At 47.0% G+C, this 13044-nt stretch overlaps 10 non-coding genes across 10 annotated transcripts; all 10 read left to right on the top strand.

Annotated features, from left to right (window-relative positions):
• Positions 1 to 65: 65 nt before the first annotated feature.
• LOC142265553 (U2 spliceosomal RNA) lies at positions 66 to 256 on the top strand. Its single transcript, XR_012731858.1, has one exon. It is a non-coding gene; the product is annotated as a U2 spliceosomal RNA (small nuclear RNA).
• A 1919-nt stretch (positions 257 to 2175) lies between these two features.
• Positions 2176 to 2368, top strand: LOC142265620 (U2 spliceosomal RNA). The gene has a single exon (XR_012731917.1). It is a non-coding gene; the product is annotated as a U2 spliceosomal RNA (small nuclear RNA).
• Positions 2369 to 3485: 1117 nt separating this feature from the next.
• LOC142265552 (U2 spliceosomal RNA) lies at positions 3486 to 3676 on the top strand. The gene has a single exon (XR_012731857.1). It is a non-coding gene; the product is annotated as a U2 spliceosomal RNA (small nuclear RNA).
• A 1115-nt stretch (positions 3677 to 4791) lies between these two features.
• Positions 4792 to 4982, top strand: LOC142265551 (U2 spliceosomal RNA). The gene has a single exon (XR_012731856.1). It is a non-coding gene; the product is annotated as a U2 spliceosomal RNA (small nuclear RNA).
• Positions 4983 to 6099: 1117 nt separating this feature from the next.
• On the top strand, positions 6100 to 6290 carry LOC142265550 (U2 spliceosomal RNA). Its single transcript, XR_012731855.1, has one exon. It is a non-coding gene; the product is annotated as a U2 spliceosomal RNA (small nuclear RNA).
• Positions 6291 to 7407: 1117 nt separating this feature from the next.
• Positions 7408 to 7598, top strand: LOC142265547 (U2 spliceosomal RNA). Its single transcript, XR_012731853.1, has one exon. It is a non-coding gene; the product is annotated as a U2 spliceosomal RNA (small nuclear RNA).
• Positions 7599 to 8714: 1116 nt separating this feature from the next.
• Positions 8715 to 8905, top strand: LOC142265546 (U2 spliceosomal RNA). The gene has a single exon (XR_012731852.1). It is a non-coding gene; the product is annotated as a U2 spliceosomal RNA (small nuclear RNA).
• Positions 8906 to 10022: 1117 nt separating this feature from the next.
• Positions 10023 to 10213, top strand: LOC142265545 (U2 spliceosomal RNA). Its single transcript, XR_012731851.1, has one exon. It is a non-coding gene; the product is annotated as a U2 spliceosomal RNA (small nuclear RNA).
• Positions 10214 to 11330: 1117 nt separating this feature from the next.
• LOC142265544 (U2 spliceosomal RNA) lies at positions 11331 to 11521 on the top strand. Its single transcript, XR_012731850.1, has one exon. It is a non-coding gene; the product is annotated as a U2 spliceosomal RNA (small nuclear RNA).
• A 1117-nt stretch (positions 11522 to 12638) lies between these two features.
• Positions 12639 to 12829, top strand: LOC142265543 (U2 spliceosomal RNA). The gene has a single exon (XR_012731849.1). It is a non-coding gene; the product is annotated as a U2 spliceosomal RNA (small nuclear RNA).
• The last annotated feature ends 215 nt before the right edge of the window (positions 12830 to 13044 follow it).

Here is a 13044-nt window from a genome sequence, read left to right as displayed (position 1 = left end):
CTCTCTCCCTAAGATGTGTCCGGCATAGGCCAGGGTGCCACTCGAGGCCCAAACCAATTCTGGTTATCGCTTCTCGGCCTTTTGGCTAAGATCAAGTGTAGTATCTGTTCTTATCAGTTTAATATCTGATACGTCCCCTATCTGGGGACCATATATTAAATGGATTTTTAGAACAGGGAGATGGAAAAAGAGCTTGCTCTGTCCACTCCACGCATTGACCTGGTATTGCAGTACCTCCAGGAACGGTGCACCCCTTCTTAACCCAGTTTCCAAAAGCAGAACTCGATTCACCTGATTCATATTAGCCCGATTAGCGAATTGAAATGAATTTTTATCTAACACACTTTTTACTTGCTTTATTCATCCAAATAGCAAACTCATCACCACTCAACTTCACCAACTCTGCTATGTCCCGTGCAGTATCTTGTTGTCAGTCTAATCTAGATCATGTGTAATTGAATGGAATAGATCCCTTTTGGACAAAGTGGAGTCAGATGCTGCAGTGACCACAGGTGTGAGAGGATCTACAATTGGCATCTGGTGTTATCTCTCTGCTTCCACTCCAAATAAAGTTACCTGTTGTTACCTGAACGTCAAATACTAAGAATGGGCGGCCTATGAAAGAATTAGTACTTTCATTAAGTATACTAAACCGGCTAATTGGGAATAGACAAACTGTAAAAAGCCCTCTGAGAAAGCCCCTCTCTAACCTTTGTTAGTAAGCTTTTCTGTAGCCTGCCTGTTGATGTATTTTCGGTTTGAACAGTGCACAACATGAAGAGACGGAACACTGGCGGCTTGTCACAATGCCCCCCGATGACATCACAATAGCGCTGCTGCCTAGAAAACAAGCTGCGCAGAAGAAGTTGTTCTTTGGGTGGGAGGGTGGGCTAGTGGAAGGAGGGGGCAATCTCTTTTTTTCCCGGGTGGTAGGGGGATGACAGGAGAAGGGAAGCGGGTGGTGAGAAAGGTACAGAGGGCAGGGTTTGGGGGCTGGGAAGGAAAGGGAAAAGATTAGGGTTTGGGGATGATGAAAGGGCTTTCTACGGGTAAGGATGGCAAAGGGTGGCAGTGACGGAAAGTCAGGCAACCTGTCCTGTCCGTCTTTTTGTATCGTGAATTGGAAAGACTGCAAGGGGGAGGGGAGTTGCTTGCGCCCTAAAGGAGGAGTTATTCAGATTCATTGCAGTGGGCGGCGGCTGCAAAACGCACCATTCTTCTTGTTTTTGCTCTGCAAAGCAGCCTTTTCAAGGGTTGGCTTGGGTGACAAAATGTCTTGTGTAGGCGTGGGTTTGTCTCCCTCTCGCTCTCTCTCCCTAAGATGTGTCCGGCATAGGCCAGGGTGCCACTCGAGGCCCAAACCAATTCTGGTTATCGCTTCTCGGCCTTTTGGCTAAGATCAAGTGTAGTGTTGTTCGAAGAGGTGGTTTAAGCTCCAGGCCACCTTAGTACAATGATACAATGCACACTGGAAGGTTGCGCTTGCTAGTACTCTGGGTGGATAGTATATTCATCTAGAGGAAAACATGGCCCTACCAGGATCGAGGCTATTAGACTGAGTAAGGGTGGGGGGCTATGGTACAACGTGCCCCAGGACTGACGACCCTGGAGTGAGTCTGAGCTTGCTGGCTTGGGACCCCGGCAAGCCTTGGGCTCTGTAGCACACCGTACCTTGCCTTTTCATACTTTTTGAGCATATTACCCTATCCCGGCCTTCTGGCTAGGAAGGGAAATTTTTACAATCCCGGTCGGAGGTCTGGTCAGCTTTGGGCTGAGAAACTAACACCCGGTTGGAGGTCTGGGTCAGCTTCGGCTGAGAAACCAACACCCGGTTGGAGGTCTGGGTCAGCTTCGGCTGAGAAACCAACACCCGGTTGGAGGTCCGGTTAGCCTTGGGCTGAGAAACCAACACCGGTTGACGGTCCGGGCAGTTTCGGCTGCGAAACCAACAACTAGTAGCTCTCTACTCCACTTGGGTAAGATGCCTGGGTGGACGCTGGGAGCAACGACAAGGCTCAACCAGGCTTCGGCTTGGGGGAGCACCGAAGATCCCTGACCCTTGCTGTGGCCTTCTGGCTCGGAGGGACGGGTTTGATTTTTGGGGACCCTCTCCTCACGGTGGGGTCCACACGAATCCTAGCCTTTGCACTGTTTTTGGTGTGACTTCGGTCATGCATTTTTTGTGGTGCTTTGGAAAGCTTCATTAAATCAAAAATCTGTTCTTATCAGTTTAATATCTGATACGTCCCCTATCTGGGGACCATATATTAAATGGATTTTTAGAACAGGGAGATGGAAAAAGAGCTTGCTCTGTCCACTCCACGCATTGACCTGGTATTGCAGTACCTCCAGGAACGGTGCACCCCTTCTTAACCCAGTTTCCAAAAGCAGAACTCGATTCACCTGATTCATATTAGCCCGATTAGCGAATTGAAATGAATTTTTATCTAACACACTTTTTACTTGCTTTATTCATCCAAATAGCAAACTCATCACCACTCAACTTCACCAACTCTGCTATGTCCCGTGCAGTATCTTGTTGTCAGTCTAATCTAGATCATGTGTAATTGAATGGAATAGATCCCTTTTGGACAAAGTGGAGTCAGATGCTGCAGTGACCACAGGTGTGAGAGGATCTACAATTGGCATCTGGTGTTATCTCTCTGCTTCCACTCCAAATAAAGTTACCTGTTGTTACCTGAACGTCAAATACTAAGAATGGGCGGCCTATGAAAGAATTAGTACTTTCATTAAGTATACTAAACCGGCTAATTGGGAATAGACAAACTGTAAAAAGCCCTCTGAGAAAGCCCCTCTCTAACCTTTGTTAGTAAGCTTTTCTGTAGCCTGCCTGTTGATGTATTTTCGGTTTGAACAGTGCACAACATGAAGAGACGGAACACTGGCGGCTTGTCACAATGCCCCCCGATGACATCACAATAGCGCTGCTGCCTAGAAAACAAGCTGCGCAGAAGAAGTTGTTCTTTGGGTGGGAGGGTGGGCTAGTGGAAGGAGGGGGCAATCTCTTTTTTTCCCGGGTGGTAGGGGGATGACAGGAGAAGGGAAGCGGGTGGTGAGAAAGGTACAGAGGGCAGGGTTTGGGGGCTGGGAAGGAAAGGGAAAAGATTAGGGTTTGGGGATGATGAAAGGGCTTTCTACGGGTAAGGATGGCAAAGGGTGGCAGTGACGGAAAGTCAGGCAACCTGTCCTGTCCGTCTTTTTGTATCGTGAATTGGAAAGACTGCAAGGGGGAGGGGAGTTGCTTGCGCCCTAAAGGAGGAGTTATTCAGATTCATTGCAGTGGGCGGCGGCTGCAAAACGCACCATTCTTCTTGTTTTTGCTCTGCAAAGCAGCCTTTTCAAGGGTTGGCTTGGGTGACAAAATGTCTTGTGTAGGCGTGGGTTTGTCTCCCTCTCGCTCTCTCTCCCTAAGATGTGTCCGGCATAGGCCAGGGTGCCACTCGAGGCCCAAACCAATTCTGGTTATCGCTTCTCGGCCTTTTGGCTAAGATCAAGTGTAGTATCTGTTCTTATCAGTTTAATATCTGATACGTCCCCTATCTGGGGACCATATATTAAATGGATTTTTAGAACAGGGAGATGGAAAAAGAGCTTGCTCTGTCCACTCCACGCATTGACCTGGTATTGCAGTACCTCCAGGAACGGTGCACCCCTTCTTAACCCAGTTTCCAAAAGCAGAACTCGATTCACCTGATTCATATTAGCCCGATTAGCGAATTGAAATGAATTTTTATCTAACACTTTTTACTTGCTTTATTCATCCAAATAGCAAACTCATCACCACTCAACTTCACCAACTCTGCTATGTCCCGTGCAGTATCTTGTTGTCAGTCTAATCTAGATCATGTGTAATTGAATGGAATAGATCCCTTTTGGACAAAGTGGAGTCAGATGCTGCAGTGACCACAGGTGTGAGAGGATCTACAATTGGCATCTGGTGTTATCTCTCTGCTTCCACTCCAAATAAAGTTACCTGTTGTTACCTGAACGTCAAATACTAAGAATGGGCGGCCTATGAAAGAATTAGTACTTTCATTAAGTATACTAAACCGGCTAATTGGGAATAGACAAACTGTAAAAAGCCCTCTGAGAAAGCCCCTCTCTAACCTTTGTTAGTAAGCTTTTCTGTAGCCTGCCTGTTGATGTATTTTCGGTTTGAACAGTGCACAACATGAAGAGACGGAACACTGGCGGCTTGTCACAATGCCCCCCGATGACATCACAATAGCGCTGCTGCCTAGAAAACAAGCTGCGCAGAAGAAGTTGTTCTTTGGGTGGGAGGGTGGGCTAGTGGAAGGAGGGGGCAATCTCTTTTTTTCCCGGGTGGTAGGGGGATGACAGGAGAAGGGAAGCGGGTGGTGAGAAAGGTACAGAGGGCAGGGTTTGGGGGCTGGGAAGGAAAGGGAAAAGATTAGGGTTTGGGGATGATGAAAGGGCTTTCTACGGGTAAGGATGGCAAAGGGTGGCAGTGACGGAAAGTCAGGCAACCTGTCCTGTCCGTCTTTTTGTATCGTGAATTGGAAAGACTGCAAGGGGGAGGGGAGTTGCTTGCGCCCTAAAGGAGGAGTTATTCAGATTCATTGCAGTGGGCGGCGGCTGCAAAACGCACCATTCTTCTTGTTTTTGCTCTGCAAAGCAGCCTTTTCAAGGGTTGGCTTGGGTGACAAAATGTCTTGTGTAGGCGTGGGTTTGTCTCCCTCTCGCTCTCTCTCCCTAAGATGTGTCCGGCATAGGCCAGGGTGCCACTCGAGGCCCAAACCAATTCTGGTTATCGCTTCTCGGCCTTTTGGCTAAGATCAAGTGTAGTATCTGTTCTTATCAGTTTAATATCTGATACGTCCCCTATCTGGGGACCATATATTAAATGGATTTTTAGAACAGGGAGATGGAAAAAGAGCTTGCTCTGTCCACTCCACGCATTGACCTGGTATTGCAGTACCTCCAGGAACGGTGCACCCCTTCTTAACCCAGTTTCCAAAAGCAGAACTCGATTCACCTGATTCATATTAGCCCGATTAGCGAATTGAAATGAATTTTTATCTAACACACTTTTTACTTGCTTTATTCATCCAAATAGCAAACTCATCACCACTCAACTTCACCAACTCTGCTATGTCCCGTGCAGTATCTTGTTGTCAGTCTAATCTAGATCATGTGTAATTGAATGGAATAGATCCCTTTTGGACAAAGTGGAGTCAGATGCTGCAGTGACCACAGGTGTGAGAGGATCTACAATTGGCATCTGGTGTTATCTCTCTGCTTCCACTCCAAATAAAGTTACCTGTTGTTACCTGAATGTCAAATACTAAGAATGGGCGGCCTATGAAAGAATTAGTACTTTCATTAAGTATACTAAACCGGCTAATTGGGAATAGACAAACTGTAAAAAGCCCTCTGAGAAAGCCCCTCTCTAACCTTTGTTAGTAAGCTTTTCTGTAGCCTGCCTGTTGATGTATTTTCGGTTTGAACAGTGCACAACATGAAGAGACGGAACACTGGCGGCTTGTCACAATGCCCCCCGATGACATCACAATAGCGCTGCTGCCTAGAAAACAAGCTGCGCAGAAGAAGTTGTTCTTTGGGTGGGAGGGTGGGCTAGTGGAAGGAGGGGGCAATCTCTTTTTTTCCCGGGTGGTAGGGGGATGACAGGAGAAGGGAAGCGGGTGGTGAGAAAGGTACAGAGGGCAGGGTTTGGGGGCTGGGAAGGAAAGGGAAAAGATTAGGGTTTGGGGATGATGAAAGGGCTTTCTACGGGTAAGGATGGCAAAGGGTGGCAGTGACGGAAAGTCAGGCAACCTGTCCTGTCCGTCTTTTTGTATCGTGAATTGGAAAGACTGCAAGGGGGAGGGGAGTTGCTTGCGCCCTAAAGGAGGAGTTATTCAGATTCATTGCAGTGGGCGGCGGCTGCAAAACGCACCATTCTTCTTGTTTTTGCTCTGCAAAGCAGCCTTTTCAAGGGTTGGCTTGGGTGACAAAATGTCTTGTGTAGGCGTGGGTTTGTCTCCCTCTCGCTCTCTCTCCCTAAGATGTGTCCGGCATAGGCCAGGGTGCCACTCGAGGCCCAAACCAATTCTGGTTATCGCTTCTCGGCCTTTTGGCTAAGATCAAGTGTAGTATCTGTTCTTATCAGTTTAATATCTGATACGTCCCCTATCTGGGGACCATATATTAAATGGATTTTTAGAACAGGGAGATGGAAAAAGAGCTTGCTCTGTCCACTCCACGCATTGACCTGGTATTGCAGTACCTCCAGGAACGGTGCACCCCTTCTTAACCCAGTTTCCAAAAGCAGAACTCGATTCACCTGATTCATATTAGCCCGATTAGCGAATTGAAATGAATTTTTATCTAACACACTTTTTACTTGCTTTATTCATCCAAATAGCAAACTCATCACCACTCAACTTCACCAACTCTGCTATGTCCCGTGCAGTATCTTGTTGTCAGTCTAATCTAGATCATGTGTAATTGAATGGAATAGATCCCTTTTGGACAAAGTGGAGTCAGATGCTGCAGTGACCACAGGTGTGAGAGGATCTACAATTGGCATCTGGTGTTATCTCTCTGCTTCCACTCCAAATAAAGTTACCTGTTGTTACCTGAACGTCAAATACTAAGAATGGGCGGCCTATGAAAGAATTAGTACTTTCATTAAGTATACTAAACCGGCTAATTGGGAATAGACAAACTGTAAAAAGCCCTCTGAGAAAGCCCCTCTCTAACCTTTGTTAGTAAGCTTTTCTGTAGCCTGCCTGTTGATGTATTTTCGGTTTGAACAGTGCACAACATGAAGAGACGGAACACTGGCGGCTTGTCACAATGCCCCCCGATGACATCACAATAGCGCTGCTGCCTAGAAAACAAGCTGCGCAGAAGAAGTTGTTCTTTGGGTGGGAGGGTGGGCTAGTGGAAGGAGGGGGCAATCTCTTTTTTTCCCGGGTGGTAGGGGGATGACAGGAGAAGGGAAGCGGGTGGTGAGAAAGGTACAGAGGGCAGGGTTTGGGGGCTGGGAAGGAAAGGGAAAAGATTAGGGTTTGGGGATGATGAAAGGGCTTTCTACGGGTAAGGATGGCAAAGGGTGGCAGTGACGGAAAGTCAGGCAACCTGTCCTGTCCGTCTTTTTGTATCGTGAATTGGAAAGACTGCAAGGGGGAGGGGAGTTGCTTGCGCCCTAAAGGAGGAGTTATTCAGATTCATTGCAGTGGGCGGCGGCTGCAAAACGCACCATTCTTCTTGTTTTTGCTCTGCAAAGCAGCCTTTTCAAGGGTTGGCTTGGGTGACAAAATGTCTTGTGTAGGCGTGGGTTTGTCTCCCTCTCGCTCTCTCTCCCTAAGATGTGTCCGGCATAGGCCAGGGTGCCACTCGAGGCCCAAACCAATTCTGGTTATCGCTTCTCGGCCTTTTGGCTAAGATCAAGTGTAGTATCTGTTCTTATCAGTTTAATATCTGATACGTCCCCTATCTGGGGACCATATATTAAATGGATTTTTAGAACAGGGAGATGGAAAAAGAGCTTGCTCTGTCCACTCCACGCATTGACCTGGTATTGCAGTACCTCCAGGAACGGTGCACCCCTTCTTAACCCAGTTTCCAAAAGCAGAACTCGATTCACCTGATTCATATTAGCCCGATTAGCGAATTGAAATGAATTTTTATCTAACACACTTTTTACTTGCTTTATTCATCCAAATAGCAAACTCATCACCACTCAACTTCACCAACTCTGCTATGTCCCGTGCAGTATCTTGTTGTCAGTCTAATCTAGATCATGTGTAATTGAATGGAATAGATCCCTTTTGGACAAAGTGGAGTCAGATGCTGCAGTGACCACAGGTGTGAGAGGATCTACAATTGGCATCTGGTGTTATCTCTCTGCTTCCACTCCAAATAAAGTTACCTGTTGTTACCTGAACGTCAAATACTAAGAATGGGCGGCCTATGAAAGAATTAGTACTTTCATTAAGTATACTAAACCGGCTAATTGGGAATAGACAAACTGTAAAAAGCCCTCTGAGAAAGCCCCTCTCTAACCTTTGTTAGTAAGCTTTTCTGTAGCCTGCCTGTTGATGTATTTTCGGTTTGAACAGTGCACAACATGAAGAGACGGAACACTGGCGGCTTGTCACAATGCCCCCCGATGACATCACAATAGCGCTGCTGCCTAGAAAACAAGCTGCGCAGAAGAAGTTGTTCTTTGGGTGGGAGGGTGGGCTAGTGGAAGGAGGGGGCAATCTCTTTTTTTCCCGGGTGGTAGGGGGATGACAGGAGAAGGGAAGCGGGTGGTGAGAAAGGTACAGAGGGCAGGGTTTGGGGGCTGGGAAGGAAAGGGAAAAGATTAGGGTTTGGGGATGATGAAAGGGCTTTCTACGGGTAAGGATGGCAAAGGGTGGCAGTGACGGAAAGTCAGGCAACCTGTCCTGTCCGTCTTTTTGTATCGTGAATTGGAAAGACTGCAAGGGGGAGGGGAGTTGCTTGCGCCCTAAAGGAGGAGTTATTCAGATTCATTGCAGTGGGCGGCGGCTGCAAAACGCACCATTCTTCTTGTTTTTGCTCTGCAAAGCAGCCTTTTCAAGGGTTGGCTTGGGTGACAAAATGTCTTGTGTAGGCGTGGGTTTGTCTCCCTCTCGCTCTCTCTCCCTAAGATGTGTCCGGCATAGGCCAGGGTGCCACTCGAGGCCCAAACCAATTCTGTTATCGCTTCTCGGCCTTTTGGCTAAGATCAAGTGTAGTATCTGTTCTTATCAGTTTAATATCTGATACGTCCCCTATCTGGGGACCATATATTAAATGGATTTTTAGAACAGGGAGATGGAAAAAGAGCTTGCTCTGTCCACTCCACGCATTGACCTGGTATTGCAGTACCTCCAGGAACGGTGCACCCCTTCTTAACCCAGTTTCCAAAAGCAGAACTCGATTCACCTGATTCATATTAGCCCGATTAGCGAATTGAAATGAATTTTTATCTAACACACTTTTTACTTGCTTTATTCATCCAAATAGCAAACTCATCACCACTCAACTTCACCAACTCTGCTATGTCCCGTGCAGTATCTTGTTGTCAGTCTAATCTAGATCATGTGTAATTGAATGGAATAGATCCCTTTTGGACAAAGTGGAGTCAGATGCTGCAGTGACCACAGGTGTGAGAGGATCTACAATTGGCATCTGGTGTTATCTCTCTGCTTCCACTCCAAATAAAGTTACCTGTTGTTACCTGAACGTCAAATACTAAGAATGGGCGGCCTATGAAAGAATTAGTACTTTCATTAAGTATACTAAACCGGCTAATTGGGAATAGACAAACTGTAAAAAGCCCTCTGAGAAAGCCCCTCTCTAACCTTTGTTAGTAAGCTTTTCTGTAGCCTGCCTGTTGATGTATTTTCGGTTTGAACAGTGCACAACATGAAGAGACGGAACACTGGCGGCTTGTCACAATGCCCCCCGATGACATCACAATAGCGCTGCTGCCTAGAAAACAAGCTGCGCAGAAGAAGTTGTTCTTTGGGTGGGAGGGTGGGCTAGTGGAAGGAGGGGGCAATCTCTTTTTTTCCCGGGTGGTAGGGGGATGACAGGAGAAGGGAAGCGGGTGGTGAGAAAGGTACAGAGGGCAGGGTTTGGGGGCTGGGAAGGAAAGGGAAAAGATTAGGGTTTGGGGATGATGAAAGGGCTTTCTACGGGTAAGGATGGCAAAGGGTGGCAGTGACGGAAAGTCAGGCAACCTGTCCTGTCCGTCTTTTTGTATCGTGAATTGGAAAGACTGCAAGGGGGAGGGGAGTTGCTTGCGCCCTAAAGGAGGAGTTATTCAGATTCATTGCAGTGGGCGGCGGCTGCAAAACGCACCATTCTTCTTGTTTTTGCTCTGCAAAGCAGCCTTTTCAAGGGTTGGCTTGGGTGACAAAATGTCTTGTGTAGGCGTGGGTTTGTCTCCCTCTCGCTCTCTCTCCCTAAGATGTGTCCGGCATAGGCCAGGGTGCCACTCGAGGCCCAAACCAATTCTGGTTATCGCTTCTCGGCCTTTTGGCTAAGATCAAGTGTAGTATCTGTTCTTATCAGTTTAATATCTGATACGTCCCCTATCTGGGGACCATATATTAAATGGATTTTTAGAACAGGGAGATGGAAAAAGAGCTTGCTCTGTCCACTCCACGCATTGACCTGGTATTGCAGTACCTCCAGGAACGGTGCACCCCTTCTTAACCCAGTTTCCAAAAGCAGAACTCGATTCACCTGATTCATATTAGCCCGATTAGCGAATTGAAATGAATTTTTATCTAACACACTTTTTACTTGCTTTATTCATCCAAATAGCAAACTCATCACCACTCAACTTCACCAACTCTGCTATGTCCCGTGCAGTATCTTGTTGTCAGTCTAATCTAGATCATGTGTAATTGAATGGAATAGATCCCTTTTGGACAAAGTGGAGTCAGATGCTGCAGTGACCACAGGTGTGAGAGGATCTACAATTGGCATCTGGTGTTATCTCTCTGCTTCCACTCCAAATAAAGTTACCTGTTGTTACCTGAACGTCAAATACTAAGAATGGGCGGCCTATGAAAGAATTAGTACTTTCATTAAGTATACTAAACCGGCTAATTGGGAATAGACAAACTGTAAAAAGCCCTCTGAGAAAGCCCCTCTCTAACCTTTGTTAGTAAGCTTTTCTGTAGCCTGCCTGTTGATGTATTTTCGGTTTGAACAGTGCACAACATGAAGAGACGGAACACTGGCGGCTTGTCACAATGCCCCCCGATGACATCACAATAGCGCTGCTGCCTAGAAAACAAGCTGCGCAGAAGAAGTTGTTCTTTGGGTGGGAGGGTGGGCTAGTGGAAGGAGGGGGCAATCTCTTTTTTTCCCGGGTGGTAGGGGGATGACAGGAGAAGGGAAGCGGGTGGTGAGAAAGGTACAGAGGGCAGGGTTTGGGGGCTGGGAAGGAAAGGGAAAAGATTAGGGTTTGGGGATGATGAAAGGGCTTTCTACGGGTAAGGATGGCAAAGGGTGGCAGTGACGGAAAGTCAGGCAACCTGTCCTGTCCGTCTTTTTGTATCGTGAATTGGAAAGACTGCAAGGGGGAGGGGAGTTGCTTGCGCCCTAAAGGAGGAGTTATTCAGATTCATTGCAGTTTGCGGCGGCTGCAAAACGCACCATTCTTCTTGTTTTTGCTCTGCAAAGCAGCCTTTTCAAGGGTTGGCTTGGGTGACAAAATGTCTTGTGTAGGCGTGGGTTTGTCTCCCTCTCGCTCTCTCTCCCTAAGATGTGTCCGGCATAGGCCAGGGTGCCACTCGAGGCCCAAACCAATTCTGGTTATCGCTTCTCGGCCTTTTGGCTAAGATCAAGTGTAGTATCTGTTCTTATCAGTTTAATATCTGATACGTCCCCTATCTGGGGACCATATATTAAATGGATTTTTAGAACAGGGAGATGGAAAAAGAGCTTGCTCTGTCCACTCCACGCATTGACCTGGTATTGCAGTACCTCCAGGAACGGTGCACCCCTTCTTAACCCAGTTTCCAAAAGCAGAACTCGATTCACCTGATTCATATTAGCCCGATTAGCGAATTGAAATGAATTTTTATCTAACACACTTTTTACTTGCTTTATTCATCCAAATAGCAAACTCATCACCACTCAACTTCACCAACTCTGCTATGTCCCGTGCAGTATCTTGTTGTCAGTCTAATCTAGATCATGTGTAATTGAATGGAATAGATCCCTTTTGGACAAAGTGGAGTCAGATGCTGCAGTGACCACAGGTGTGAGAGGATCTACAATTGGCATCTGGTGTTATCTCTCTGCTTCCACTCCAAATAAAGTTACCTGTTGTTACCTGAACGTCAAATACTAAGAATGGGCGGCCTATGAAAGAATTAGTACTTTCATTAAGTATACTAAACCGGCTAATTGGGAATAGACAAACTGTAAAAAGCCCTCTGAGAAAGCCCCTCTCTAACCTTTGTTAGTAAGCTTTTCTGTAGCCTGCCTGTTGATGTATTTTCGGTTTGAACAGTGCACAACATGAAGAGACGGAACACTGGCGGCTTGTCACAATGCCCCCCGATGACATCACAATAGCGCTGCTGCCTAGAAAACAAGCTGCGCAGAAGAAGTTGTTCTTTGGGTGGGAGGGTGGGCTAGTGGAAGGAGGGGGCAATCTCTTTTTTTCCCGGGTGGTAGGGGGATGACAGGAGAAGGGAAGCGGGTGGTGAGAAAGGTACAGAGGGCAGGGTTTGGGGGCTGGGAAGGAAAGGGAAAAGATTAGGGTTTGGGGATGATGAAAGGGCTTTCTACGGGTAAGGATGGCAAAGGGTGGCAGTGACGGAAAGTCAGGCAACCTGTCCTGTCCGTCTTTTTGTATCGTGAATTGGAAAGACTGCAAGGGGGAGGGGAGTTGCTTGCGCCCTAAAGGAGGAGTTATTCAGATTCATTGCAGTGGGCGGCGGCTGCAAAACGCACCATTCTTCTTGTTTTTGCTCTGCAAAGCAGCCTTTTCAAGGGTTGGCTTGGGTGACAAAATGTCTTGTGTAGGCGTGGGTTTGTCTCCCTCTCGCTCTCTCTCCCTAAGATGTGTCCGGCATAGGCCAGGGTGCCACTCGAGGCCCAAACCAATTCTGGTTATCGCTTCTCGGCCTTTTGGCTAAGATCAAGTGTAGTATCTGTTCTTATCAGTTTAATATCTGATACGTCCCCTATCTGGGGACCATATATTAAATGGATTTTTAGAACAGGGAGATGGAAAAAGAGCTTGCTCTGTCCACTCCACGCATTGACCTGGTATTGCAGTACCTCCAGGAACGGTGCACCCCTTCTTAACCCAGTTTCCAAAAGCAGAACTCGATTCACCTGATTCATATTAGCCCGATTAGCGAATTGAAATGAATTTTTATCTAACACACTTTTTACTTGCTTTATTCATCCAAATAGCAAACTCATCACCACTCAACTTCACCAACTCTGCTATGTCCCGTGCAGTATCTTGTTGTCAGTCTAATCTAGATCATGTGTAATTGAATGGAATAGATC

The sequence above is a fragment of the Anomaloglossus baeobatrachus genome, unplaced genomic scaffold (assembly GCF_048569485.1).
Source record: "Anomaloglossus baeobatrachus isolate aAnoBae1 unplaced genomic scaffold, aAnoBae1.hap1 Scaffold_275, whole genome shotgun sequence".
Taxonomy (NCBI): Eukaryota; Metazoa; Chordata; class Amphibia; order Anura; family Aromobatidae; genus Anomaloglossus; species Anomaloglossus baeobatrachus.
Note: the sequence above shows the minus strand (reverse complement) of the source record. Positions and strands in the feature narration are given on the sequence as shown.